Source organism: Haemaphysalis longicornis, unplaced genomic scaffold (genome assembly GCF_048455015.1).
Source record: "Haemaphysalis longicornis isolate Haplotype H1 unplaced genomic scaffold, Haemaphysalis longicornis Haplotype H1 scaffold_8, whole genome shotgun sequence".
Classification (NCBI taxonomy): Eukaryota; Metazoa; Arthropoda; class Arachnida; order Ixodida; family Ixodidae; genus Haemaphysalis; species Haemaphysalis longicornis.
In genome coordinates this window covers 133,210,599-133,236,076 of record NW_027526445.1, presented here as the reverse complement: position 1 = coordinate 133,236,076, position 25,478 = coordinate 133,210,599, and the positions used below count along the sequence as shown (strand labels likewise).

At 48.3% G+C, this 25,478-nt stretch overlaps 1 protein-coding gene across 1 annotated transcript in view; it reads left to right on the top strand.

Annotated features, from left to right (window-relative positions):
* Machr-a (muscarinic Acetylcholine Receptor, A-type) overlaps positions 1-25,478 on the top strand; it is a 472,231-nt gene that overhangs the window by 75,932 nt on the left and 370,821 nt on the right. The window contains exon 2 of the mRNA XM_077680501.1: positions 16,572-16,694. The gene's annotated coding sequence lies outside the window, so the exon portion shown is untranslated. The remainder of the gene's footprint in view (positions 1-16,571; positions 16,695-25,478) is intronic.

Genomic DNA, 25,478 nt, shown 5'->3' with positions numbered 1-25,478 from the left:
CACATTCCCCCCATATTCCATGCCAACAATTTTTTAAACAAAGTTTGCTTCTTTCTCTCTCCCCCTCTCCCCCCCTCTCTCTCTCTCTCTCTCTCCTCGACGGCCGCGTTCGCTAGCCGCTGTCGCCGCCGCTGCCGGCTTGACGCATGCGCTCTCCGCCGTTACTCGCCGCGTGCATTCGAGCTTGGCCATAGATGAGAGCGAGGTCGGGCCGTCTTGACTGAACGCTGCGCGGGATCTGTTTTGAGCCATCGTCTGCAAGTGGCGTCTGATTACCCCGCGGATATCGCCGGGCGAGCCGTTGGGCCCGAAAAACGCTGGAAGCGGGACCACAACCATGGACAAAGTCAGCTTTGGGGCGAATAGTATAATAATTACAGCTAAATCAAAGGTTAAGCAAGTGAAACCAAGCCTTAACTAGGCAAAGCCAAGCTTTCGCTTTGCATATCCATGGTTAGCTCGGCTAAGCCAGACAGTTTTTGTTTGTTCATAGATACAATAACGCCGTGCTGGGCGTGGGCTCAATTCGGGCATCATTGGTTCAGGCAGCGATCCGTCAGACGCCAGCTATCAGGCGTGCTGCAGTGGAGGGCCCCGGATTAATTTTGACCATCTGGGAAATCTCGACTCACAGATGTTTTCTTTTTTCGCCTCCATTAGAATAACCACCACCCCGGCCAGGGTCGAACCCGTGTCCTTATGCTCAGCAGAACGGTGCCTTATCCTTAGCACAACATCCCCTCCGCTCGCGAGCCCTTGAACATATACTCGGAGTTATCGCGGTGTTCACTTGACTCGTCTTTTTCCCACTTCTGATGCCGTGCGCCTCAGGGCAGATGAGTTCTCGTGCGACTCCCTCGCAAAGCGCTCGATGACGCAGAAACGCGTCCTGTGTTTTTCAACGGCATCCTTGTATGGTGCTTGCGACGTTGAAGGGCTACACGCGCTCGAATACTTTACGCGCGGACGAGAAATGAACTGCTTCCCATCAAGCGAACTTCCTCCTCAGGCGGCGGGATCGAAGGCATATGTACCGCGAATTCATTCCGCGGGCTTTGAAGACGTTCGCGGATGCTGTCGGTTTCCTTTTATTTCAGCTCCAGTGAAGGGCTGTCGCTTTGCGCAGAGAAGCCCTGGGGATGGAGGATCCGCATTACTTCCAATGAATAGGTTTTAAGATTCGCCGTAGAAAAGAAAGAAAAAGGCGTCAGTTGAAGTTGTAATGCGCTCTCCAACACGTACGAGGCAGTCGCAATGAATGAGTCCTTGCTCTCCGAGGGAGAATTTTTGCCGCTACCTTTTTGCCCCGCCGAAGCCATTCCCTCGGGCTGAAAGCAGACGGTAGAAGTGGTTCTTTTTTTTTTTCTTCTTTCTTCCTTACTTTTTTACTGCTTCTTTATTTCGTACTTTAATTTTTCCTTCCTTCTATGTTTCTTCCTCCCTTTTGTTTCTTTTTTAATTTCTTTCGTTATATTTCTGTTCTGTCTTCCTTCCTTCTATGTTTCTTCTTTATTTTTTTTTTAATTTCTTTCGTTATATTTTTGTTCCTTCTTCTTTCCTTCCTTCCTTCCTTCCTTCCATCCTTCTCTTTCTTTTTCTTTCCTTCATTGTTTCTTTGCTTCTCTTCTCTTCGTTTTCTCTTTCTCTCTTTCATTATGTCTTCCTTCCTTCCTGTCTTTGTTTCTTTCTTCTCTTCTTGCTTCTTCCCTTTTGTTCTTTTCTTTTCTCGCGGTTTCCTTCCTTGTTTGTTTTCTTGTTTCCTTCCTTCCTTCCTCCCCTCCTTCCTTCCTTCGTTCCTTTCCTTCTTTATTTCTTTCTTTCTTACTTCAATTTTTTCCTTCTTTCCGTGTTTCTGCCATACTTTTGTTTTCTTTAATTTTTCTCGTTATTTTTTTGTTCCTTCTCTCTCTATATCTCTTTCTTTCTTTGTTTGTTTCTTTGCTTTTTTTTTCTTCGTTTTCTCTGTCTCTTTCATTATTTCATCTTTTCTTCCTTAATTTGTTTCTTTCTTCCCTTCTTGCGTTTTGCCTTTCGTTCTTTTGCTTTCTCGCGTTATTTTTTCTCTTCCTTCCTTCCTTCCTTCCTTCTTTCTATCTTTCTTCCTTTCTTTCTTTCTCGCTTTCTTACTTTTTACTTTCTTTCTTTCTTTCTTTCTTTCTTTCTTTCTTTCTTTCTTTCTTTCTTTCTTTTTCCCTTTCCTTCTTTCTTTTTCCCTTTCTTTTTTTCTCCCTCTCTGAGGCTGTGAGAGCGCTTGTTCACTCGGCGAAAAGTCTGCTTACGTGTTCTGAATGCCAAAAAGTATTGGGGCTTCCCTTAGTTACACATAGCAGAGACCTCTTTACAGCTACACCGGGCTCGGATCTCTTTCTCACCTAGCTTTCTTTGTCTTTTGGCTCTAATTTCGGGCGCCGCCCGACAGCACCGACGTCGGAGTTTTCGACGCACGCGTAAGGCATATAATGTCTAGCTTTAATAAATATGGTTGAGTGGTGCGCGATCAGATATTTCGCCGGGATGGGCGCAGACAGACCGACGTTCGTATTCGCTGAGCCGAAGCCGCCTCCCAACTGCCAAATGCACCTGCGAGTGTCGACTCTCGCGCTGGCTGTGAGTCGCAGTCAAGCGTGGAACCGGGGCCGAATAACTTCACTCCGACGCAGTGGCTGCGAATGACGCGCTTTGTAACGTTAAGTTAGAAGTCTACTTAAGTGCGACGTCGGAATAACGTTTTAAGATGGTCTCTTTTCCCCTTAGCATTTCGGAGTGCAGTTATGAGCTACGTTGGGACAAGGCTTTAAGGTAGGCTCTTTAGCGTAGAATGTCGCGCTTTTTTTTTTCAACACTCATTTATACCTGCTAAGGCACGACATTCGAATGAAGTCGGGTTCAGACGGTTGCGCGCAACTGTCGTAATAACTTTAAGTAATGGCGTCGTTTCACGCCTCAGCCAACCGAACTGCGTGACACGCCGTTTTGTCACGTCCATAGACCACGATATTCCTTTTGCGTCGGTAGTCTGAACATAGCCTAAAGCCCGTTCTACATGGGGCGAATTTTGCTTGCGAATTCGCAGCTGCGGCGCTGCTCGTGCACCAAAACAATCTATTCTTATTGCCGTGGCAAATTGCCAAATGTTTGGAAGAGTCGAACTTTTCTTGTGAACACCGCTTAGCATTTGGCAATACGTCGCAGCAGTAAAAATAGCAAAATAAATTGTTTGGCCGCACGGGCGGCGCCGCGACTGCGAATTCGCAGGCGAAATTCGCCCCACGTAGAACAGGCTTAAGGCTTTAAAATAGGCAAGCAGTCTCGCATAATTAACAGTAGACTTCTGTCACTTAAAAGAAAGGTATACACAACCAATGCGTAACTCAAGTGACAATCTAATGGGGGAAGAAACGTAACACCTTACTAAGAGCCTTGAAGAAAAACTTAGCTCAACCCAGAATGTAATGGGAACACAGACAATAGGAGTAAAGCTCGGGGATTGGAAACAAGCGTCCTATATCAGAGATCGAACCCGGGGTAAAAACATCACAACACTAATTACCAGGAAGAAGCGGACTTTGGATGACCATGTCACGTGGAGGACCGGCAAATCGAGATCCATCAGTGTGCCAGGCTTGCTGCGGGTACGCGGGACTGGAAGTACAGCAAGCGAATTAATTTTATTGAGAGATGAAATAAGAAGGTCGGGGTCAAGGAATTAACTACGAAATCACAAGAAAAAATGTGTTACGAGGAATACGGGAGCGCCCTTCGTCCTGGAATGAACCCAACATGGCAGCTGAAACTGCTGCTACTGCTGCTGATGATGATAGCAATAACGGGGATTATGCCGACGACGACAATGATAATGGTGCTTCGGGGAGTTTTTTTAGAGTACTGATGTGCCCTGTCTCGGGTGACCGCCTTGGGAGGCATGTGGGGAAAGCATACAAATGTGGCGGTAAATAGGTTCTCCGAAAAATAGTGCGAATAGTTTGCTTTAAATGGAGTCTTTTCTTTCGGAATCTGGACCGAAAGATTTTCGGTATCTCAAGATTATTATGTGCACATCTCTGTCAAACGAAACGATTTGGCGTACAATGCAAGCGAGTACTTCCCCGCAACGCATTTTTTAAATGTATTAGTTGCCAATGACACCCAACGAGTGCGATGAATGAACAACGTTTATGTTGAAAATACAAATAGTCGTAATAAAACGTTAAAACAACGTTAAAATCCTGACGCGACAACTAATCGTCGAGCAGCAGCCTCAGAAAATGTTTGAGAAACACTTCCGCGAAGCCTATAATCCAGATAACTAATATAAACAGAAAATGAGGATTCGGCCTCTTTCGTGGTTGCACTTGCGCTGAACTCAAGCGCCGTTTCTTAGGCAATGATAAACGACTGGCGCGTAGAAAGAAATCGCGGGGCAATGTGCACTTCCGAAATTAACCGCCATTTCTCTCGGCCGCTGTGTGCGGCAAACGAAACCCCCGCCTGGCCGGAACTCACAGCATCTTCTTTTTGATGAGCCCGCCGATCGGGGAAGCCGTGGCAGAGAAGTGCCGCTTGCGACACGCACCGCTTGGCAAACAAACGCTACGGCTGCGTTTCCAAACGCAGCCCTAATCCCGCACAAGTTACTTCCAGCACAACTCAGCAATATCGTTCTGGACGCCATTTCCCAAACGACCGTGCACGTTCCGTTTGCTTCTCTTTGACACGCAGGGAAGTCTTTCGCAAGCCTTCATGGCTCTCCTCGACTCGGCGGTCACTCACACCATTCTTAGTGCCCGAAGTATCATCACTGGCATCTGTTCGTTCTCTTTGAAACGCAGTTACTTACCGAAATAAGTTTTCGCTTCTTATGCGAAGCTGTGGCGTTCTCACTGAGTCCGCTGTACACGTGTTCACCCTGCAGGAAAGCCACCTTTCTGTGGCGATAATGATGAATGGTCTTGGGTGAACGGAAAGAAAAAAACAAAACGCTGCCCGTGGCCGGAATCGAACCCGGTCCCTCGCGTTATGTAGCCGCCTTCTGTATGATTGCTCCATTTCGATATCGTCGAAGCGAACGCCAAGTAGCAGGTATACCGATTCGCGTCGTACACCGCATACCCAAACGTTAGGCCTACGGGTTGCACACGCGACAGCTGCTGTGCGTATTCTGGAAAAGTGGTGCGTACCTCCAGAGTAGCATGCACTCGCTGTGTGGCACTGGCCAACCGAATAATCCATTACGAGAAAGCTTCGCGTTCAACCATAGCCTTTTAGACTTTCTGAATGAAAACTTCCTGTTTACCTACATTTAGACACACTCGGCCCCCACCGTTTTATGCTGCAGAGCAAACTTTCGCAAATAAAAAACATAGTCATCGTTACACAGAGGGATGCATGATTTCTTTTATTATAAGTCAGATAGTAGCACTATAGTGAAGTCCGTTATTTTCGAGCAGCACAGAAATATACAAGTAGACCGCTTTGTCACACCACCAGGAATTAAGTTTAGGAACCTTTGTTTCTATCTGAGTGCTTGCAAATTTGTTTGAATATGTGTTATGTTTAAAAATAAGGCATTGCCGTTCGATCAAGTCCTTGTGCTTCAAGCACAGATGCGTTGTCTAGTTAGTGCCCCTTCTTTGTTTCACCCGCCGCGTCGGCTCAGTAGCTAGATGATTGCGCTCATGAGCCCAAGGAGGCGGGTTCGACTCCAGACCGCGGTGGAGGAATTTCAGGTGGAGGCGCAAAAGCGAAAACGCCGGTGTGTCCGAATTTTAGCGCATGGTAAAGATCCACAGGGGGTCAAAATTATTCAGGAGCATAGCCGAGATGCAGCTTCGTAGCGTTAGGCATCATGATTTTTTTCTTCTTTGTTGCTCCGTTATTCTTCCTTTCGTTATTCTTCCGTTAGTCTTCGTTATTCCTCCGTTGCTCGGATACAAAGTTCGAACCCCCTTTCGTCTAACGACAACATTCGCTGAAACACGAAGCTTTCTCGAACCAATAGCCGAAAACCAAATGGCAAAATACACGCGTCAAAGTCCAAACCGCCTGTGATCGAAGTCCGAACTGAGACGACAGCAAACGAATCCCTCACGAGAAAACTGAGCTCTCCCCCCCCCCCCCCCCCCCACCTGGAAAAAAAGAATACACATCTAATAATAGAATCAATCACGATACATAACACAGCTTCTCAATAATTAAAAAAATCCTTCGTGATACCTGACAGAACGCATACATAACTAAGCAATCACTAGCGATATGTAACCCAACTCATACAAAACTAAATGAACCATTCAGGATACATGACAGAACGGATACAGAACGCTAAGGAAAAAACTTACAAAACATAAGGGGGGGGGGGGGGGGGGAGGGCAGGAGCGCTCAGCTTTCTCTTGAGGGATTCGTTTGGCTTTCGCCTGAGTTTTGACATTGGTTGTAGGCGGTTAGGGCTTTGGTCGTTTGGCGATTCAACCAACGTTGCCGTTAGACAAAGTGGCATTTGAATTTTTTTCGTTGAGGCCCTGATGTGCCTTCGCTTATCATCATCATCGTTTTGTGAAACCAATTGTGTAAATTTGGCTTTCCTGTATTGAGGTTTTACGCGAACGACCCAAGCCGTCAAAGGGGCATAGAAAGCTTTGCTTTAAAAATGCAGTTACTTAGGGATGTTTGACGGCTCTCGCGACAAGGTGTCGCATCCCCATCGAACTTCTTTTTTTTCTTTTTTTCTTGATATTGTCCAGTGAAACACCGCGTCTTCTTAGCATGAAGAGATAAGCAATGGAGACTCTAGCTTCTTTCTTGCTATCTTCGCAATCAAGAAGAACGAGTCACAAGCCTTGAAACCCGCTTAACCTGAGCATCGATGCGTGTAGTATTCCACTTGTACAGCGTAATATTACTACCGTATTATTGTGCGCATAACCCACCCCTGCTTATAATCCGCACCCCGCCTTTCAGCCCACCCGAAAAGAAAGAAATCCTCGCGTATCGCCCGCACATTTGATACAGGAAACGCTGCACCAAAGCTACTGCTCAAGCAACTCAGCACATACTATGTAGACAGAAAAGGCGTATATTAGGTGTGGAGTAGTACCTTAGGACGCACAATGTCCGTACGCGTCCGTGCGCATAGCATTTTTAATCGCGAAAACCACGCAGGCACTGGCAGGATTCGAGCCTCTGTCTAGTAGACCAGACAGAGTTTGTGTCCGTCGTCTTACCCATAGGATACGACCGTGAGTTTAGTACCCGAGAGTCAAACGGCCTACTCCCTCGCCTGAAACGGTGCGGAGTACCTTAGGACCCCCCAATGTCCGTCCGTGTCCATCCGTGGTCACACCACCATCAAGCGAAAAGCAAGCGAAATTCTATTTGAGCCGTGAGTTGCCGTTTCATTTAGGGAATAATCAAGGTGCAACTCACGGCTCAAATCGAATGACGGTCGGGGCGCAAATCGGATGTCACTCGGGGCGCAACTTGGATGTCATTTCGATTGCCTGTACACTGCACCCTTGCCATCATCCACGGAGTGGAGATGCTGCCGTTTTTATCATGTAGAATACACTGACTTCAAGGCAAAAGTTGTAATTCATTTAGGGTCACTGCTCTCGCTACAGCAATCATTTGAGCCGCAGTCTTCACTGTTGTACATATGGTCATCTTTGGTTCCATCCATGTCGTTTGCGTTTATTTTTGCTTGTTTTCGTCCTTGTGTTTTCTTCCTTGTCCTTGTATGTTCTGCGCAATCGCTGCCACGAAAAAATTTGTTACTGCGTAGGAACTTCAAGGCACAACGCGCATTGCCATGAAGCTGCACTAAAGGGAAAACCCCGCGTTTTATCCGCACCCCTACTTTGCCAATGAAATTTTTGCATTTTTGGTGCGTATTATACGCGCGAAAATACGGTATATTATTTTTTAAACGAAAACTCTAGGTTTTATTTTTTTGGTGTGAAAATATCTGACAGCCTATACACAACAAGCGTTCGATTGGCTGGCTTACTAACGCACGCCCAACCACACCTACTGGGCTTAGATACTTGTTTTGTGAGCCTATTCCTCGGGTGGTGTACGTTTGCAAAAGGGCGGGTTTTTTTTTTTAGAAACTGCACTTCAAAGGAAATAAAGGTTTTAACATTTGTTTTCGCGTAAATTCCTGCTGATGTCGCGTACGCAAGGAAATATCGAACTCTCTTTTGCTGATAACAGTAACCCGTGTTACCTAATGTCTGAAATGTTACTGAATGTTACTGAAATGTTACTGAATGTTACTGAAATGTCTGAAAGCAAACCTCGAGAGTTGTGCCCGGTGTAAAATGCGAAAAATCAGGATTTTTAAACTTGGGTGTTTTTGCACATTTCTTTACATGCCCCAGGCTCATTAGGCTGTCGAATTGGTTTTCAATTTATTTTTAAGTGCCTGGTAAATATTTCAGGAAACTGCCCTTATCAACCGCACAAAATTTATCGTTTCCACATATTACCGGGTATTTCATAGATCCACCGAGATAGGGTTTTGCTCGTTTTTATTTTGCAAACATTACTGCTCTAAACTTCAGGTCCTGAAGACCGCAAGTTGTGGGAGTGCTTTAACAGGCGGAAGAGGTAAAAAAGCAGCAATCTTTAAAGTTACACTTTTAGTAAAGTTGAATGTGTTCAGCAGGCTTTCGCTATTTTTCTTATCTAGCGCGCACGCGTAGTTATCGACGTGGTTTACGCCGTTATTTGTAAACAATCCAAATGTGTAAAACTTGACATCCATGTGTTTCCTTGAACCTCTAGTAGGGAAAATCTAGATTTCGGCACGCATTTATGGATGCTTATGTCATCAGCGCGTTAAGATAAGGATTAGATGTTTAAACTCAAATTCGCCCTAGTAAACTCCTAAAAGGGATCAGCTGGTGTTTTGTACTTCCACCAAGTTTTTCGCTGTATTAAAGACGCAAATAGATAGTGACTTGCGTTTTTTTTATCGCGAACGTTGCGCATGGCAAGGAGGAGTGGAGGGCTTGTATTTGCAAGGGAATGGAATTTCGCGTTGTGCTTGGAGGCAAGCTATGAAGGAGATGATGCGAATGAGCCAATGCGGAGTTACGTACAAAAGTAACGCCAGCCATGCGCCAGCCGCTTCCGCGAAACCGCGAGGGAGAGGATGTTAAAGAAGATAGAGACGAAGACGTGATATCGCGCTAAACAGTATCAGCTCGTCTGCTTGTACCGTTAGTCTTTTTTTGTGGACACATGGGGATTATTACACCGAAGCTTCAGTGTTCTCACTGATGACGTCTGTAAGGCAAATACGCCCTGTACGAAAGCCAACTTTCTTTGCAGCGATGATGATGATTGCGGGTGAAGTGTAAAACATTAAATCGCTTTCCTGCGAAGCTTGGCGACAGCTCCTTTACGCCCCCTCCGCTAAATGTTGATGTGCAGCAGAGGGAGGGGGGAAGCAGGCATGCGACAGCGTGCGTAAATAGGCCTAACGGTATGTTGTAAGGTGAACATCGGCAGCCGTTACCCACAGGCCGCCGTAGGATGAGGATGGCGCTGCTCTGGGTTTACCACCTCAAACCAGCACACACTCAAAAAATTCCGGGTCATCTTCACCAAAGGTAGAGGGCCGAAGCATCAAGTGTATAAGCGTATTGAAAGATTGGCTCTTTCTTGTCACACGGCGCGCGCTGGTTGGGCGCCGGAGAAGCGCTAGTGGGATGAGCAATCGCGCGCTTTCTGAGACCGTGGCGCCCTCTCTTGCGTTGAACCGGATTTAGGCAATGAAACGAGAAACATACTGGCCGTAAGTTGTGTTTGCGTCACACGCTGCAGCATGCAAAGAAGTGTATGCTTTACAGGAGAAAACCTGGCGTTTCAAACCAATTTTGAGACGGAATTTAAAATTTCTGTTATTAGTGCAACTAAACCATGATTATTCCTGTATTTTGAATTAGTTGATAACATGTTAGCTTGTTTTCAATCGCTTTTATTCATTATACGCTTCTTTTTTGACCATCGTTCGACAACGTCATCTACCCTGTCGACATGAGACGACATGAGCCCGAACCCCTAAGGTGCTCGCCCCTAATAGACAACCAAGCGCTTGGAACGCCAACAGAGAAAGGGCGGTGCGAGCACAGACATGGCTGACCTGAATCGAAAGCGGCAAACTTTTGAAGAATTTCTGTTGCTTACCTGATTCTCTAGCGTGCTTGAAGAAGGGGCATATTGATGAACAACCTACTCGAAATCGCAACCCAGGGTCAAGACGTACGTATGACCTTGAAGTCTAAATAACTTCTTGGTCTTGCAAGTGGCGCCTATTAATAACTTGTCCACCCAAAATGCATATCCACGTGACCAGACGTATAGACTGCACTTCAAATCCGTGCTTCGAACGGCGTGCGACTTTTGTGGGCACCGCGTGCTATTAGCACAGACACGCACACACACACGCCGGGATGTTCGTTTTCCAAAGCCTCGCATTATAGGACCCCTCGCGCTACGAAGTCACGTGACTTTTTGTTGGCGCACAACAGTTACGTGAAACGCCACCAATATAAGGTTCGCCTAATACATCAAGCGTGCGTCGCTAGCGCTAAATGGGAGAGAACGAACGATAGTGCAGGGGCGAACAAAAAGAATGCGCAATTTCAGCCTACAGTGCGCCTGAGCGCCTTGTAAAAAGGAAGAAGGGGAGGATGGGACGAGCAAAGGATGGAGATCCAAGGTACAGGAAGGGCAAAAGGGAGGCTGTGGGTAAAGTAATTTCACTTCACCAAAACAAAAGCGCACATTCAAAAAATATAAACACAAATGGCACATGAGTTCTTCTTGAGCTTTCTTTTGTTAGAGCGAAAGCTTTATTACTTCTGGTACAAAAAATCACGCCATATCCACGGAATGAATGATGATAAGTGGGGCGAAGCTCGAGAGGGGGAGATCATCGGTAACCGTAACTCTCCCGTGAAATTTCGCCCATTACATCATTAAGAAAGACGTAAGACTGTGTGCGTACATTGTACAAATCAACTTTTATTTTCGGAGTCAATGCTCCCAGGCCCAGACCTGGTGAAAGACCCCGCGCCATCGAGGACTACCCCGCACCTCCACCACAATTTGTCACGTAGGATGGGACACAACGGTAAAGAAAGAACTTTTATTTAGGGCGAACTTGTGCCCGAACAAGACGAGAGGAAACGAGCAAAGGTCCTTGCGTCTCGTTCGATCTCCGAGAACGACTGCCTGCGTTCGTGGCGTGATCTCTTGCGTGATCTCCCCCTCGCAGTGCACGTGCGCTCGCGCCTCCGTTGGCGAACACAGACAAGCTCTCGCTCCCGGTGCCGAGTTTGCGCTGCCGGTTGCAGCCGGTTCTTGCGCGTGCAACGCGGCCCACTTTGCGACATCTCCGAAAGCATGCGGCGGTCACGTACCACGAGACATAAGGGAGGGACAGACCCATGGCTTTAGGAGCTTCGCCCCTAAAACAGAGAACGTCTATAGTTCTGTGAACCAAGATCAAGCCAAGGTCAAGGGAGCGCCTGTTTCGGTTCCGCAGTGAAAGCGCCTTTTCTCTCGTTCGTTCTTAGGGGGGAGGAGTGCGGATAAGGGTTGAGAGGGGGAAGTAAGGGCGCTTTCAACCAGAAAATGATACCAGGAGGCGCTGGCTGCATCTCATTTCACAGTGCGTTCGCGCCGACTGCGCCAAGCAGCGCCTATGTTCGGCGTTGCAGCATTTGCGTGCACGTTCACTGCGCGCTCTCAGCGCTAAACTCGAGCTGTCACTCTGCCAACTTTATTTAATCGCGTTCAGCCAGGGCGAAGTTATTAAGTGCGAATGCACTTTATAAGCGACCCTGAATTCCGGCGACCGCCGTCCGTCCACATAGCAACAGCTGCGGGTGCGCGCGCTCCTCGTCTTAATTGGCAACGGGGGGAGATGGGCGCGCGCTGCCTGGCGGCTGACATGGCACATACCCACGTGGGGGATTGGCAAGGAATCTCCTCGTCTTCCTTGGCAACGGGGGGAGATGGGCGCGCGCTGCCTGGCCGCTGACATCGCACATACCCACGTGGGGGATTGGCCAGGAATCGGGCGTGAGAAGGGCTAATGCACCTGCTTAAAGGAGTACTGACACGAAATTTCAAAGCTGAGATCCGCTCTAGCAATCAAGTACAACGACAACACAAATAGGTGTCTGTGAATAAATGCATCTTTCTTTCTTTGTAGTTGTGTGTGTGTGTGTGTGTGTGATCTCTCTTTCGCGAACATTACCGAACCGCGCAAATTCAACTCGTGCATTCGCACTTTCACATTCTTCCCCTCGGGGAAATGCGGGGAAATTTTTGTAACAACGCTCGTGAATGCTCTAAATGCACGGGCAACGCCGGCTGTGGAGTTAAAGTGACAGCTACTCTCAGAAACGAGTAAAAATAAAGTGACAGAAGGTTTCTGAAAATTAGACCCCTGCGACTGCTTTTATAGGATCCCTAAACAGGGCTTAAACCGCTTGGAGTCCTTAAACAGCTGGCTCCGACGACCAACCACAACGTCCGAGTCCGAATATTTCGATATGTATTCCCGCCGGCCCCTATGGCATCCGCGAGTGCGCGAACAGCGCCATCTTTCGTTGAAGCACGTAGAAAATCCGTTTTCCCGCAGTTGGGATGTCTGGAATGTAGCCAGCGTCTGTGAACGCGCGTAACGCGGCAACTTCAGTCGATATAGGGAGCTCCGGAATGCTTCGGACATGCCTGTCATCATCTCCTGCTCGCGAGAACAACAAAAAGAACGTGTACTATTTTCGCGGCTATTATTGGCTCGTGGATGCTTTAGTCCAGGAACGCGCCGGATCGATGGATGTAGCAACAGTGGAGTTTCCGTGGCGGCATTTCAAGCGAACTGTTGCGACAAGGTAATCGAATGCGGGGCTTTGTTGCGCAATCGACATTCTTGCACGAAGATTGCGCCAAAGGTATCGCTCTTCGGTGTGATGTTGCCTTTACTCAACCAAAGTGGCTTTGACTATTATGCGTTTGTGCCGGGCTATCATTGGTGTATCACTTTGGTGCATAGCCCATGAGAAATGTCTTAGAAAGGTACAAGTTACTGAGTCGGCGGTGAGGGTGAGAGTTCTGTTAGGTATACGATTGACGCAGAGATGAGGAGGAGCATTTTTACACCCGTGCTGTAGTTCATTTTAACAGCAGCGGAATTAATTTGTTTACATCCTTTGCTTGTTGAACTTGCCCCTTTGTGTATTTAGACGAGGTTTCAGTAACTGGGAAATTGCAATCAATAAATTGTCACGCTTGGCAAGGAAAACATGCTTCACCTCCTCTTGTATTATTTTTTGTTCTCGTAATATTCTTTTCTCAGTGCTGTTCCTGCCCCGCATTCCAGTGCTAACAAAATTTCCATATTTTCCTGCTATGTTACGCTTACGGGTGATGCACTAAGATCGGAAGTCAGTCCACGGTTAGAGTATACCAATTTATCTCAGATCGCAGAAACACGACATTGCGATTTACTTCATCACTCGATTTGTTTATCACTGATTGAATAGCCTCTGTCATCGCCTGGGCATTGATTGATTGTTTGATTGATTGATTGATTAATCGATCGATCAATTGATTTATTGAATAATATTAGTTTATTTATTTATTTATAGCTGATTGATTGATTGATTGATTGATCAGTTGATTTATTGAATAATATTAGTTTATTTATTTATTTATTTATTGATAGCTGATTGATTGATTGATTGATTGATTGATTGATTGATTGATTGATTGATTGATTGATTGATTGATTGATTGATTGATTGATTGATTGATTGATTGATTGATTGATTGATTGATTGATTGATTGATTGATTGATTGATTGATTGATCAGTTGTCTAGCTGCCTGCTTGGCTGGTTTTAATTTCTTTTGCGGAGCAGAGAAGTAGGAGCGGCGAAAGAAAAGAAAAATCAAAAATGAAAGTAGCAAAATAGCAGTACTAAATTTGCTAGACTTTCTGCATATGCCGTCGGAGGAACAGTGCCTTCCGTGCATTTCTTTTTCTTCGGCGGGTGCCGCCTTGAAGAATAATCCAAATGGTGTGTTCTTGGAAGCAGTGTTGCTGGCTTTTCTTCATTCATTCTTATCAACAAGCATGCCTGCGATTGCACCATTGATTTGGTTCCTTTTTTTTCATGAGCATATTAGGGGGATAAATGATCTATACTTGAATCCCGCAGAAAAAAACGAAAAAAAAAAACAGAAAGAAAGTTAAGGAAAGATTGGCAATTATACCCCTCCTGCTTGGGTCCTTTAATTCACCTGCACTATTTTGTAAAGAAATAAAAATAGTATATAGGTTGTTAGCTCAATTTGTACCGTGTTGCTAGAATGGGGCGATACACATTTGTCGGTAGATTTCTTTAATGCAAGCTGAAACTACAGATTTTATTGGCTTCAACAAGCTGAATTGGAAGCGACATTACCGTTCTGGCTCTGCCCTCTCCTCCCCCATTCAATCTTTCACCGCACTTGACACCGCACTTGACACCGCACCACAATCTTTCACCGCACTTTTGTATTGCTGAAAACCCAATCACCCACTTCGTTCAGTTAGCATGGTACTTTGTTCACAACAGTACAAAACAGAAAAAGTGTAATAAACGCAGGATCTAAAATAAGTTTGACATTTCAGATGTTTGCAAATATTTTCTGTTATGAATGCAGCTGACGGTAGCTCTTAAGAACCTAAACTAAGGTGGAACGCACGACAACGGCGGTGACGTGAAAATTTAAACGTCGGCAACATCGCAGTTTCCCAGAAAGTAATTCACGCAGGCTCTGAACAGTTCAAGTCCACACCGCCTTGTTCGCTCAACAACTAAGGCACGGTTTTTACTTGTCACACGTTGCGGCTTTCTTATTCCACCTCAACCACTTCGCCGAGCCTACTCCGTCCGCGCAGGCCCAGAACGAAGGCGTCTCAACCGCAATATTCTCCTCCGATCCCCTAGAAAGTGTCAGGGGCTGTTTGCAATCACTTCCGCGCCTGCCTCCCTCAAGCACCCAGCTCCGAAAACAATCTCGCGCACCTCTTTGGCCCTCCACGGCGCAGCGAATCAGAAGTAACCGCTAGTACCCATATCCTTCAGCCCCAACTTGTCACTCAAGCGCACGCTTTTGCGCTTGGTTCAGTGCAGATTTATCCTTTTCTTGTTCTTTTCAGATCCCTGCTTCTTCCTCAATATCTCCCTCCTGTCACTTCCGTACTCGCACTACTAGGCGAGCTTGTATCTCGTAGACGAGTCCGAACGGTTTGGTCGTTGTGCTACGCTTCATCGGGAAGAATTGTGACGTCATACACGTTGCATTCGCCGCAGGAGACCCGTCCTGTCAACAGAGACTGGCGGGATGAAAACGCAGCTGCGGACCTCCGTCTTAACACTCGTTCGCGGTTGCGTGTGGGTTTATATATAACAGAAGGAGGACAGCCCGTATTCAAGGGCTTCCGCGGAGGAAAAGTAAAGCGAACTCGGAAGACGGTGTTTGTATACCACCCCCGGACAGGTACGGGAACGAGGCAGGCCGTCGAGGCGTGTGACAGCTTCGGGAAGAGAGAACTTCAAGCAGCGCAGCCCCTTTACTCGTCGCACGCTCGCGCTTCGCTCTCATTTTTCGCTTGAGAGCATTTTCTTGGAAATGGCTTGGAAAGAACGCGGCGGTGGTTGGGCTAGAATCGGCGGGAAATTTGAATGGGTCAAAGACGTTTTCTGCTTATCCGCCCTGGGAGCAGCCGTATGTTATCAGTGCACGGTGCTAGCGCCGATTAACTGGCGCAGTCAACAGGATAATCTGACCTGCCCACGCGGAACGCAGTTTGAAACATGCCCCAATCTTATCGAAGTTTAAAGAATGAAGAGCTCTATGGGTTATTTTTTTCATTAGAATAACGCTGGTCCCTCGCGATCACATCCTTTTTGTACCCACTTTTTCACGAATGATGAGAAAATAGTTTGAGTAATTATTTCATTGTTGTTCAGTTGTCTACAAGATAATATATATTTCAGCAAAAGTGGTGGTTTGGAATCTCATTGCTCGTTGTGCGCCCCTTCGTTCATATTTAAAGTACCTCGAAAGCCGTGTCCCGTGTGTTGTATGGTTAAGAGGTAGGTGACTTGTCTCTCACAGTGTTTTCTGACCTGATGTGTGTGCGTGCGCGGGCATGTGCGCGTTCGCGTGCGCGTGGGCATGTGTGTGGGTGTCTGGGTGTGCGTGCATGTGTGTGTGTGTGTGTGTGTGTGGGCGTGTGTGTGTGTGTGGGCGTGTGTAGAGGTGTTTATGGGATGGGGCGCGCTACCCTGCATTTGTAATAGTGGCTAATATGAAGGTGCCAACGTAGAGGGCACTACGCACTCTGTAAAACACTTGTAAAGCAGTGCGGGTTAAACCTTGTTACAATCCACACCGAGCTGCTTGCTTCCCCCGTTATGCTACTATCGAATCGCCGTCGCGGCTGCATTACTCTCTCACGTGCTGGCACTCACCCCTGCACGTATTCTTCCCTCTCCCTCGTTGCAGGAATCTGTTGCCCGTGTGTAGCCATCTGGATTCTGCGACGCTGGAGGTAGACTGCTCCCCTGCCTGACGATTACACGAGAGACAAGCCACGGAAAGGGGAAAATCCAGGGCCGTTCAGAAGGGGTGGGTGAGTTCATTTTTGGCCATAAGTGGGCCGGCCTCTTAAGTTACCTAGCTTAAGACGTAACTATTTCTTGGCATCACGAGTGTTATTACGTTTGTCAGTGAAACAACGTAAATCTGCCCTATGGTCTGGGCAGCTACCGGACATGTCGTATACGAAACCGTCTTGATTTTCACCCCTTAACGGTGGAGACGCGCACAATTTTTCGTTCCTCGCTCGTGCCATAATTTTTTGTACGGGAACCACATTTGGGCGAACTCGGCAGGTGGTTCCTTCGTCGTTTCTATGCGCGTCGGCTTTCCACGAGCCTCCGGTTACTGTGTGGTAGAAAACCCCATTTTTAGTGGGTCGCACAACACGTTTTTTTTTTAGTTTTGTGCAGGTGAGCGGTCGCTCCAGTCGGCGGCACATTCACGCGCCGACTGCGCTCCGCCGTAGATGCCACTATAGCTGGCGCGGCGGCACCGACATGGGCGACGGTGTCTTTCCCGCATCAATTTGAAGCTCAACATGATGGATGAAAGCGCAACTTTGTTACCTTTATTGAAGCCTTATAAAAGAACTCTAGCAGATACGACGTACACCTCTAAGACCACGAAGAGTGTATCGTGTCATAGACCAATGTTATACAAGATATGTATAAGGTTTGAAGTGTAAGGTTTGACGTCAGTTGAAGAGATTCGTGAGCATAGAATAGCATTCGGCTTTAACCGCAACGCCGTATGCGCGCAGTCAAGCAACAAATAACCAAGCTTTCTAACTGTCAAACAAACAGGATGTGTCCAGGAGAGCCTAGCAGAACACGGTACTCCCCAGGGTAGCGTTTGGAAATTCTTGCGGACTCTCGCAGGCTGCCGAGCCCAAGTAAAAAACATGCCCCCGTTGTAGTAGAACTAAGTGCAAAGAATTGTCTTTCTTTGTGCCGAGACACGGACGAAGACTTATTCTCCGACTTGAGAACAGGAGGCGGCTTCTGTGAAGGGCACCGTGCGGTTCCGAAAGTGCTGATGCCGGGTAATCCCGATCGAACGAGCCATGTCGTCGCCGTAACTTTGTCCGTAGTTGTCTTCGCGGAGTCCCGAACACGGCCAAAGAAACGCTTTTCCTGTCGACGAGACAAGTGGCTCCGCCATAAAGCTTCCCTAATGAGAACAAAAGAGCCATGGTGGAGAAGACAGCTCGGTGCGTTCTTGAGAAAGACGAAAGGAATCGAGACCGTCTTCTGTACCTGTCGTCGCATTTTCTTTTCGTGTGATTCGAAAAAGAAAGGGCTTTTTTTCTTTGTGGGAGAAGCCATGTCTTCTGTTTTGTGCGGGAATGTTTCCCAACTTTTCCCTGTATTTCAGCCTCTCATTGTACAGGGGAAAAAATAGCCCCACCCAGGCAGCGATGTTTTCAACGGATCGTTGTAGCAGAAAAGAAGAAAAAGTAAATGTGGGTGAATTACGACGCACAAATATTCGAACGTAAATCGCAGAATTGTAGAAGAGAGTGTCGTCGTTAGGATATCTATAGATGGTATTCACTGAAAAGTTAGCTGTCAATTTCTTCGCTTGGCAACACTGAAAACGGCCGCGGACATGGCGCGGCTTGTGCCACAGCGGCTGCACGCCGCAGGAAAAGAAAATCACCGGCGCGCGTCGTCTGCTCCTTTTCAACCCGATTCTCAAGGGTTGTGTCAACAGATATGTTATTAATCTCACTCAGATTGGAGTCGAGGCATTACTTTGCGTTCGGTGGGGTAGAGTATGGAACGTTTAACACACGTCATGTGCTTAGCATGGACAAGTACCGCCATCTCGCGGAGCTCGGCGTAACCAGTGACGGCGCTCTCACATGGTTTCCTGCAAGCGTGCCTCGCCAGTGAATACAACGTATAATCTGTTAGGACGCGTCTGGATTGCGGTGACTTGCGCACCAGGGGGACATTTTCTCCGAGAAATAAATTCATATCGGTGGGAACAAACACACAAAAATGCGTCCATGCACTTCGTACAGATTGTTAGCCAGTGAAGCTGTAGCGTGCGAATACGCACATACCGCCTCCGCCCCTGTCACCGCTCTCGCCTGAGCTGGGATTTACGCAGCATACTCGCTGCGCGGGCGCTTTGCGGCGAGAAACTTTTCTGCACTCCCCCCAATGCGGCATTCGCAATTACCGGTGTCGGTAGATCCGAGAGTGTAGACAGCTACGTACCTTATTAAACCCAGACAATCCATCTCCCCTTCTAACTCCACTCCAACACGCGGATAGGTTTGCGCGGGAGGAGTTATCTGCGCTCACGAAACCACCAGAATTTCCGTTCGCCTGTTCAACAAAGCGTCGCTTTAAAATTTACCGCCATTTCAATACTGTGAAGTTAAAAGCGAGACGAAGCTGCAGTGGTGCAGCCTGCAATTCAACAATACGTACAACTTCACTGTGAACTAACCAATTATGGGAAGTAAATTAAACATGGCGTAAGGATGAAGTCGCGCTTGCGGCCAATTCACATATGTGGTGGTGGTGGTGGTGGTTGTTGTGTGGGATCAGGCGGGGTTAGCCTGGCTGGATATGCCGGCAATTGCTCCGCCCAAGCTCCTCCTAATTAGTCAATGGTAGTGTCATTTCACCACGAGCTCGCCAGTTTCGTCTCCTGAAGGAAGCTTAGGAGAAGGCAGAACACGTCTCTGCGCAGCATCCAATGTCCCCTTGGAAAGACGATGTGGTCCAGAGTGCTGTGGGGCTGCCAGCTTTCGAATCGCTCAGAGCATTGCAGTCCGCTCGACAACATGCTCTGGGCAACACATTACGTAGTGGTGTACATTCCCTATCACTGCACATGACGAACACAGAGGCGATCGCCCGAGGCCCTCCTTGAATAGACATGCTGTGGTCTTCGCTCAGCCCGTTCGGATGCGGTACAGCAATGTTGCCTCCGATCTTGTAAGCCCCTTTGTGACGCAAGGATGGTGATAGGAATTTCCCAAGGGCTTGAAATGTTCGGCCACTGTTCGCCTGAAGTCGTTCCAGCAATTAAGGGAAACTTTAACTGTCGGTGCAAACTGCAGCGCACTCCATGCCATCTGATCAGCGGTCTCATTGCCCTCGACGCCAACATGGGATAGAATCCATTGAAACCGCACATTAAAACCCTTGCTGCTGAGTTCTTGCACAAGCCGCTATGTCATATAAGCCGCAGGAAGTTGTAATTCTGACTGACTCGAAAGCAGCCAATTCTCATATGTACTTTGTCTTGTGTTATATAGTTTCGATGGAGCAAGAGTTACCGCCGTTATATGTAACCACACTCCCCCCGTGGGCGGTTACAACTTTACTCTAAACTAACTAATGTCGACAACTAAATCAAAGTAGGCCTAATGACAGCTTCGTCTTAGCGGCCAATTTCAGTATGACTTTTTTCAAGGTATCTACAATGCACTGAGAACTACAGAAAACATTGCATACCTCCGCAGACGACAAGTCTTATTCGACTTGGTTCTGCTGACGGCATAATATTTCGTACTAATATGTACTAGAGGGAAATCTGTCAGGCACTGCAGTAGCGGCCGTCGTGGACGCCTCCATTGCAGCTAGCGACGTTCCTCGCCTACCTGACTTGTCTAGCCACCAGGCTTCTTTTGTGTCTTGAAACCAAAATCAACAAAAAGGGTAACATTGTTTTCCTGCTCGTCTTTCATGAAGCTTTTAAATAATCCCTCACAAATTAATCTTTTTCGAGCTTCAAACAAATACGAATAACCTTTTACAGTAGTACAGTAGTACTGATGCCTTTTTGCAGCAAGAGGCAACTTTACAGCTGGCTCATCAGCCATGCCCCGGTCAAGTGGAACGTGCTTGCCCGGTAGATGAAGTAACACTGTTGGGGAGTGCAAAAAACTCAAGACACCCCCCTACACCCTTCCCCCTTCCCACAATTCTAACCCGCTCGAGCATTGGGAGACCTTACTGTCCACCTCTGACCTCGCCATTCAGCAACAGCTGGTGGCTCGAGGAGAAAAATTACTGGACACATATGGGTCCCGCGAATAGGGAACCACCCCATCTGGTGCCTGCGCGCACCATCCTTTATTTGAAGCTCAGTAAAAGTTGTTCACTCACTCACTCACTGAAGCGCGGCTCCCCTAGACAGTCGCGCCAGATTTCCCTCTAGTATATATTAGTATAAAACTTTATGACTGACGGACGGTCAAAACATAGCCAGCTATAGCATCGCTGTAAAGGGCATACGAATCCGCTCATCCTCCACTGCAAACATTGTAATACAGCAGTTTAGCCGGAGGTTCAAAAAGGAATAAATAGCCGCCGTGAATTACATCTACCGGCAAGAGGTAACCTCCTTTGCCACCCTTCCTCACCACTTTTAACAGCGAAGCTTTTGTTACTGGCTGTAATTTCCCCGTTGCAAAAAGCTCCCCGAGTGCATGCCCACCTAGGAAGACTGGCCGATATTGAAAAAAAAATGAATCAATCAATAAAAAAAAACTCCCACCTCCCCTCGCGGGAACCCCTGTGTAGATGCGACGCATAGGCGGAGCGGCGAAGGGACCGCGTTTCATAGCGCGCATAACGTTGAGGGGACTGCGTAAGCCAGTCCCAGTCGATGACGACGTTGGCGTACTTGTAAAGCGGCGTGGACTCTAGGTGTTTGAGGCAAGCGTGGATGTTGCTTCGCCGGAGAACGGCACACCGGTTATATGCGCAGCGCGCCCGAAGGAGAGGAAACCGCGGAAGAGAGAGTACTGCACATGCGCCGGGCCCAGCGCGTCTGCCGCGGCTATGACGCAACGTGCCGCGGCTATGACGCAACATAATCCAACACAATCCACTTTAATCCAATCCAATCCAAATCCAATCCAATCCAATCCAATCCAATCCAATCCAATCCAATCCAAATCCAATCCAAGTCAAGCCAAGCCAAGCCAAGCCAAGCCAAGCCAATGCAATCCAATGCCCCTCGCGAGAGAGTGTTCGCTATCGGAGAGGAGAGGGGGTGAGCGGCGGAGAGCGCAGCTGGCGCGGCGAGGAGAATGGGGGAGGGGTGGACAACGCCGACGACAACGACGACGACGACGCCGGAGGGACAAGGCGAGTGAATCAGATGCTCTGCATCTAAAAGCTCCAGCGTTCGCCGTTACCGTGGCAACACTTGCACGGAACGAGAAAGACATGTCATAGCGTACGCAGCTCGTTCGTTCGTCCTCGTGTCGTCGTTTGCATGCACTCGGTACCGTAGAAGAGCTGTCGCGCGAGGCAGTGTCTAAAAGACAACCAGCTTGAGAGAGGGCACCGCGGCCGTCGCATTCTCTGGAAGACATTACAACGCTACGAGTGTGCCACTCCTTCCCGAGACGACTTGCAGATCCCTCATCTGAAAGCCTCCATCTTCGCCTCCATCTGAAAAACGGCCGCCGCGGCCGGGAATCGCAACCGCGTCCTTGGAGCGGATAAAATTGGGCTGCCTCAAATGACGTCGACGTAAGCGTCTCGATTATAAGACCTCCCTCGACTATGCATGAGGCCGTTAAGATAAATAAATAAATAAATCAGTAAATAAATGAAGAAATAAGTAAAGAAATAAATAAATAACCTAACATACCACGACAAAACTTTATTACAGAAGGTGAACGCGTCGGTCAGCATGGGGAAGAAAGGAAGGTGGGGGGGGGGGGGGGGGGGCAGAGTTTAAAGGTTACATTCGGCGGTCGACGCCTGAGGAGAGCGCGAATTCCCACAGAGAAAGCAGCGTCTGCCGTGCAGTGGCGGGTTGCAGCGGGATTGTCCACTTCACAAGCCGCTGGACGCCGGGCGGAAGACACTTTGAACGGAGCGTTTGAAGGCCGGGACACTACGTCGCAGGTTCTCCCTGTTCTCCGATGTCGGAGCTCAGATGGTCCAATTGAATTCCAATTGGAACCGTCTGACGCCCATCCTGAGTTTTCAGGCCTATTTTAGGAGTCAGACATCTAAGGATTAGAACAAAAACCTCGCTGTCCCCATTCCCACCCACTTTCCCATAACCCATTCCTTATTACCACCATCCGCATCCCTCATCCCAACCTTTCCTGCTACCGTCCCAGGGGAGATCAGGGGAGTCTCCCCGGGCCCGCTCTCTTGGCTGTGGTGTCGCTGTGTAGCATTTTTCCCTTTTATTTTCGACTTCGGTGGGTATTTCCTTCTCTTCAAAACTCTAGTTGACTTCGGTCCAGTGTGTTTATTTTTAATTGGCGTCACCCGTGATACGTATGTGGTACGGGTTGGGCTTTTATTTTATATTATAGCCCTTTAGCTTTATACCACGTGTGGTGTACAGTGGGCGTGGCTCCTGTGGAGCAGGAGGTGCAGGCAACTGCGGCTACAGTTTGCGCATCCTGGACAGCATGGTGGTGACGTTTTGACACATACGCTGGCCACTTGACCAACACATCATCGGTTAGCGCGGCACCAGCCCGTGCCTTGTGCAGGAGCCCTTGTGCGCCCCGGGGCAATCCAACGGGCATGGGGGCGGGGTCTGGTGGAACCAAATTCCGCAACGACTGCTTAGACGCGTACCTGGCTGCAGCCTCCTTTACTTCTGAGGGGTTGGGGTCCTATTGTACGAATGGCACGGGCAACGCTGGGTTGGAGCGTAGTTCAAAGTGCTCGCTCGCGCACGCGTAAGCGGTCTCGCTTCCGATTTCGCCTGCGTGTCCCGGGACCCAGTCTACCCGAACGACTATATTGCGTGTGCTCCGCAGTCTGCGACAAATGGTGTTGATGAGGTCACAGGTGGTTCCGACGTATGGGGTTTGGGCAAGTCGATCGAGAGCTTGGTGGCTGTCCGTAAATATTGTAAAGTGGTGGTTGTCGCCGGCGCCGTAAGTTGCCTCAATGTGCTCTGCAGCGAGAAGAATTGCCTCTAGGCGTGCCTGACATGGGTTTGGCGGGCGAAGAAACTGAATCGGGCGGGAAATGCGCATTGGGCCGTCGATACACGAAAGTGAAGCATGCAATGTTGTTTCATTTAGGACTGCTGTTGTAAAGATGGCGCCGGCGCGGAGGTCTGCGCGTGCAGCAACAACGGCGCGCTCATGGTGGTTATGGTTACGGCCACGTAGGCAATATAGAGGCTTTGGCACACGAACCAAGACATCTTCCCGAGGGGCTCGAACAGCCGGCAGTTTCGGAAAAAGGGAGTCGCTCTGACCGGAAGCCCATTTTTGGACAAACTGCCCTGCGCGGATGGCTGCGCGTCTCCTGTTGTGGCCTTCGACCCTGTCCGTTATGATAGCGCGGAGTGGGAGCATCTGGGAATAGCGGCAGAGTTCTTCCGCGCTGGTGTGCCGAGGTAAACCAGTAATTACTCTCAGGCTTTCGCGGTGTAATGTCTCCAGTCGGTCATACTGTGTCTTCGTAAGGGCAAAGCATGGAGCACCGTAGCATGCCTTGGAAGTCAGGACGGCCTGTGTAAGTGTGCGCAGGGCGTGCGTTGTTGCCCCGCCGAAGCGGCCTCAAATTCTTTTGATGATATGAAGCTGCTGCTTCCACAAACATGTGATCTGCCGGATCCATTTACTGGCCCCTCCTTCTTCGTGGAGGGGCACGCCAAGTATCCGGAGCCACCTGTCGCCAGCACGCTCGATGGGTTGACCATTCAGCGTTAAGTGTATTTGTGCCTGCATATGGTCGAGCCCTCCAATGACGAGGAATTTTGTCTTTTCTGGAGACGGACTCATTCCAGATGGTGATGTCATCAGCGTACACAGTGTGCTGCAGATGTGGAATGTTGCGAAGTTATTTTGCAATCTTCCGCATCACTAGGTTAAACAGCGTCAGCGAGAGGATGGCTCCTTGCGGTACACCAGTTGTATTGGTGAAGACGCGGGGATGGTTTAGCTCTGTTCTAATTTCAAACGTGTGGCGGTTTAAAAAGCTTTTAACAAAATTAATTACGCGCGTACCCGCACCACAGTCTTGGAGAGCTTCAATAATGGCATTGTGTCGGACGGTGTCGAAAGCCTTTTTGAGGTCGACTGCACGATCGCGGCGGGAATCTTCGTTCCACGTAGGCGCTTCTTGCCCGTCAAGTTGCGGAGGAGCAGCAGGCTGTCATGGGTGCAAAGACCAGGGCGAAATCCAGTTTGCCCTGCATCATAGTACGGCTCTGCGCCAGCGTGCTCAAGAATGTAGGTTAACCTGGTGAGAACTGAGAACCATGCGCTCAAGTAGCTTGCAAAGTGTAAAAGTCAGGGAGATGGGCATCATGTTGCTGATATTATTCATCTTTTTTCCTGCCTATGGAATGGGGTAAACTACGGAGTGCTTCTAGTCGAGTGCTTCCAATAAATAAATAAATAAATAAATAAATAAATAAATAAATAAATAAATAAATGTAAAATGGACACGCCGAACGATCGCGGAAGAACAACCGTTTCCGAAACAACACGTCATATTGGTTACACCATTCCGTGTTTATACTTACCCAGCTCGAAGCGCACAGCCGTGACTTCGTTCAAAAACCGGAAGAGGTAGGGGAAAAAAGAAGAAGGGAAAAGGCGGTCCCCTGCAGCATTAGCGGAAATTCCGGCGGGGCTTCGATGACGGGCCGGAAGAGGGGCGGTGCGACGTGAGGGTATAAAACCGAATTACGAGATAAATGTGTAACGGCACCGAACACTCCCCCTATTTCTCCTCACTCTCCTTCTCTCCGTCATCACGGCACTCACCAAGCGCCCCGCTCCTCCTCCCTTGCTCTACGAAGTGCTCTTGACTTCCGCGAATCCATCGAGGTGAGCAAGCTACA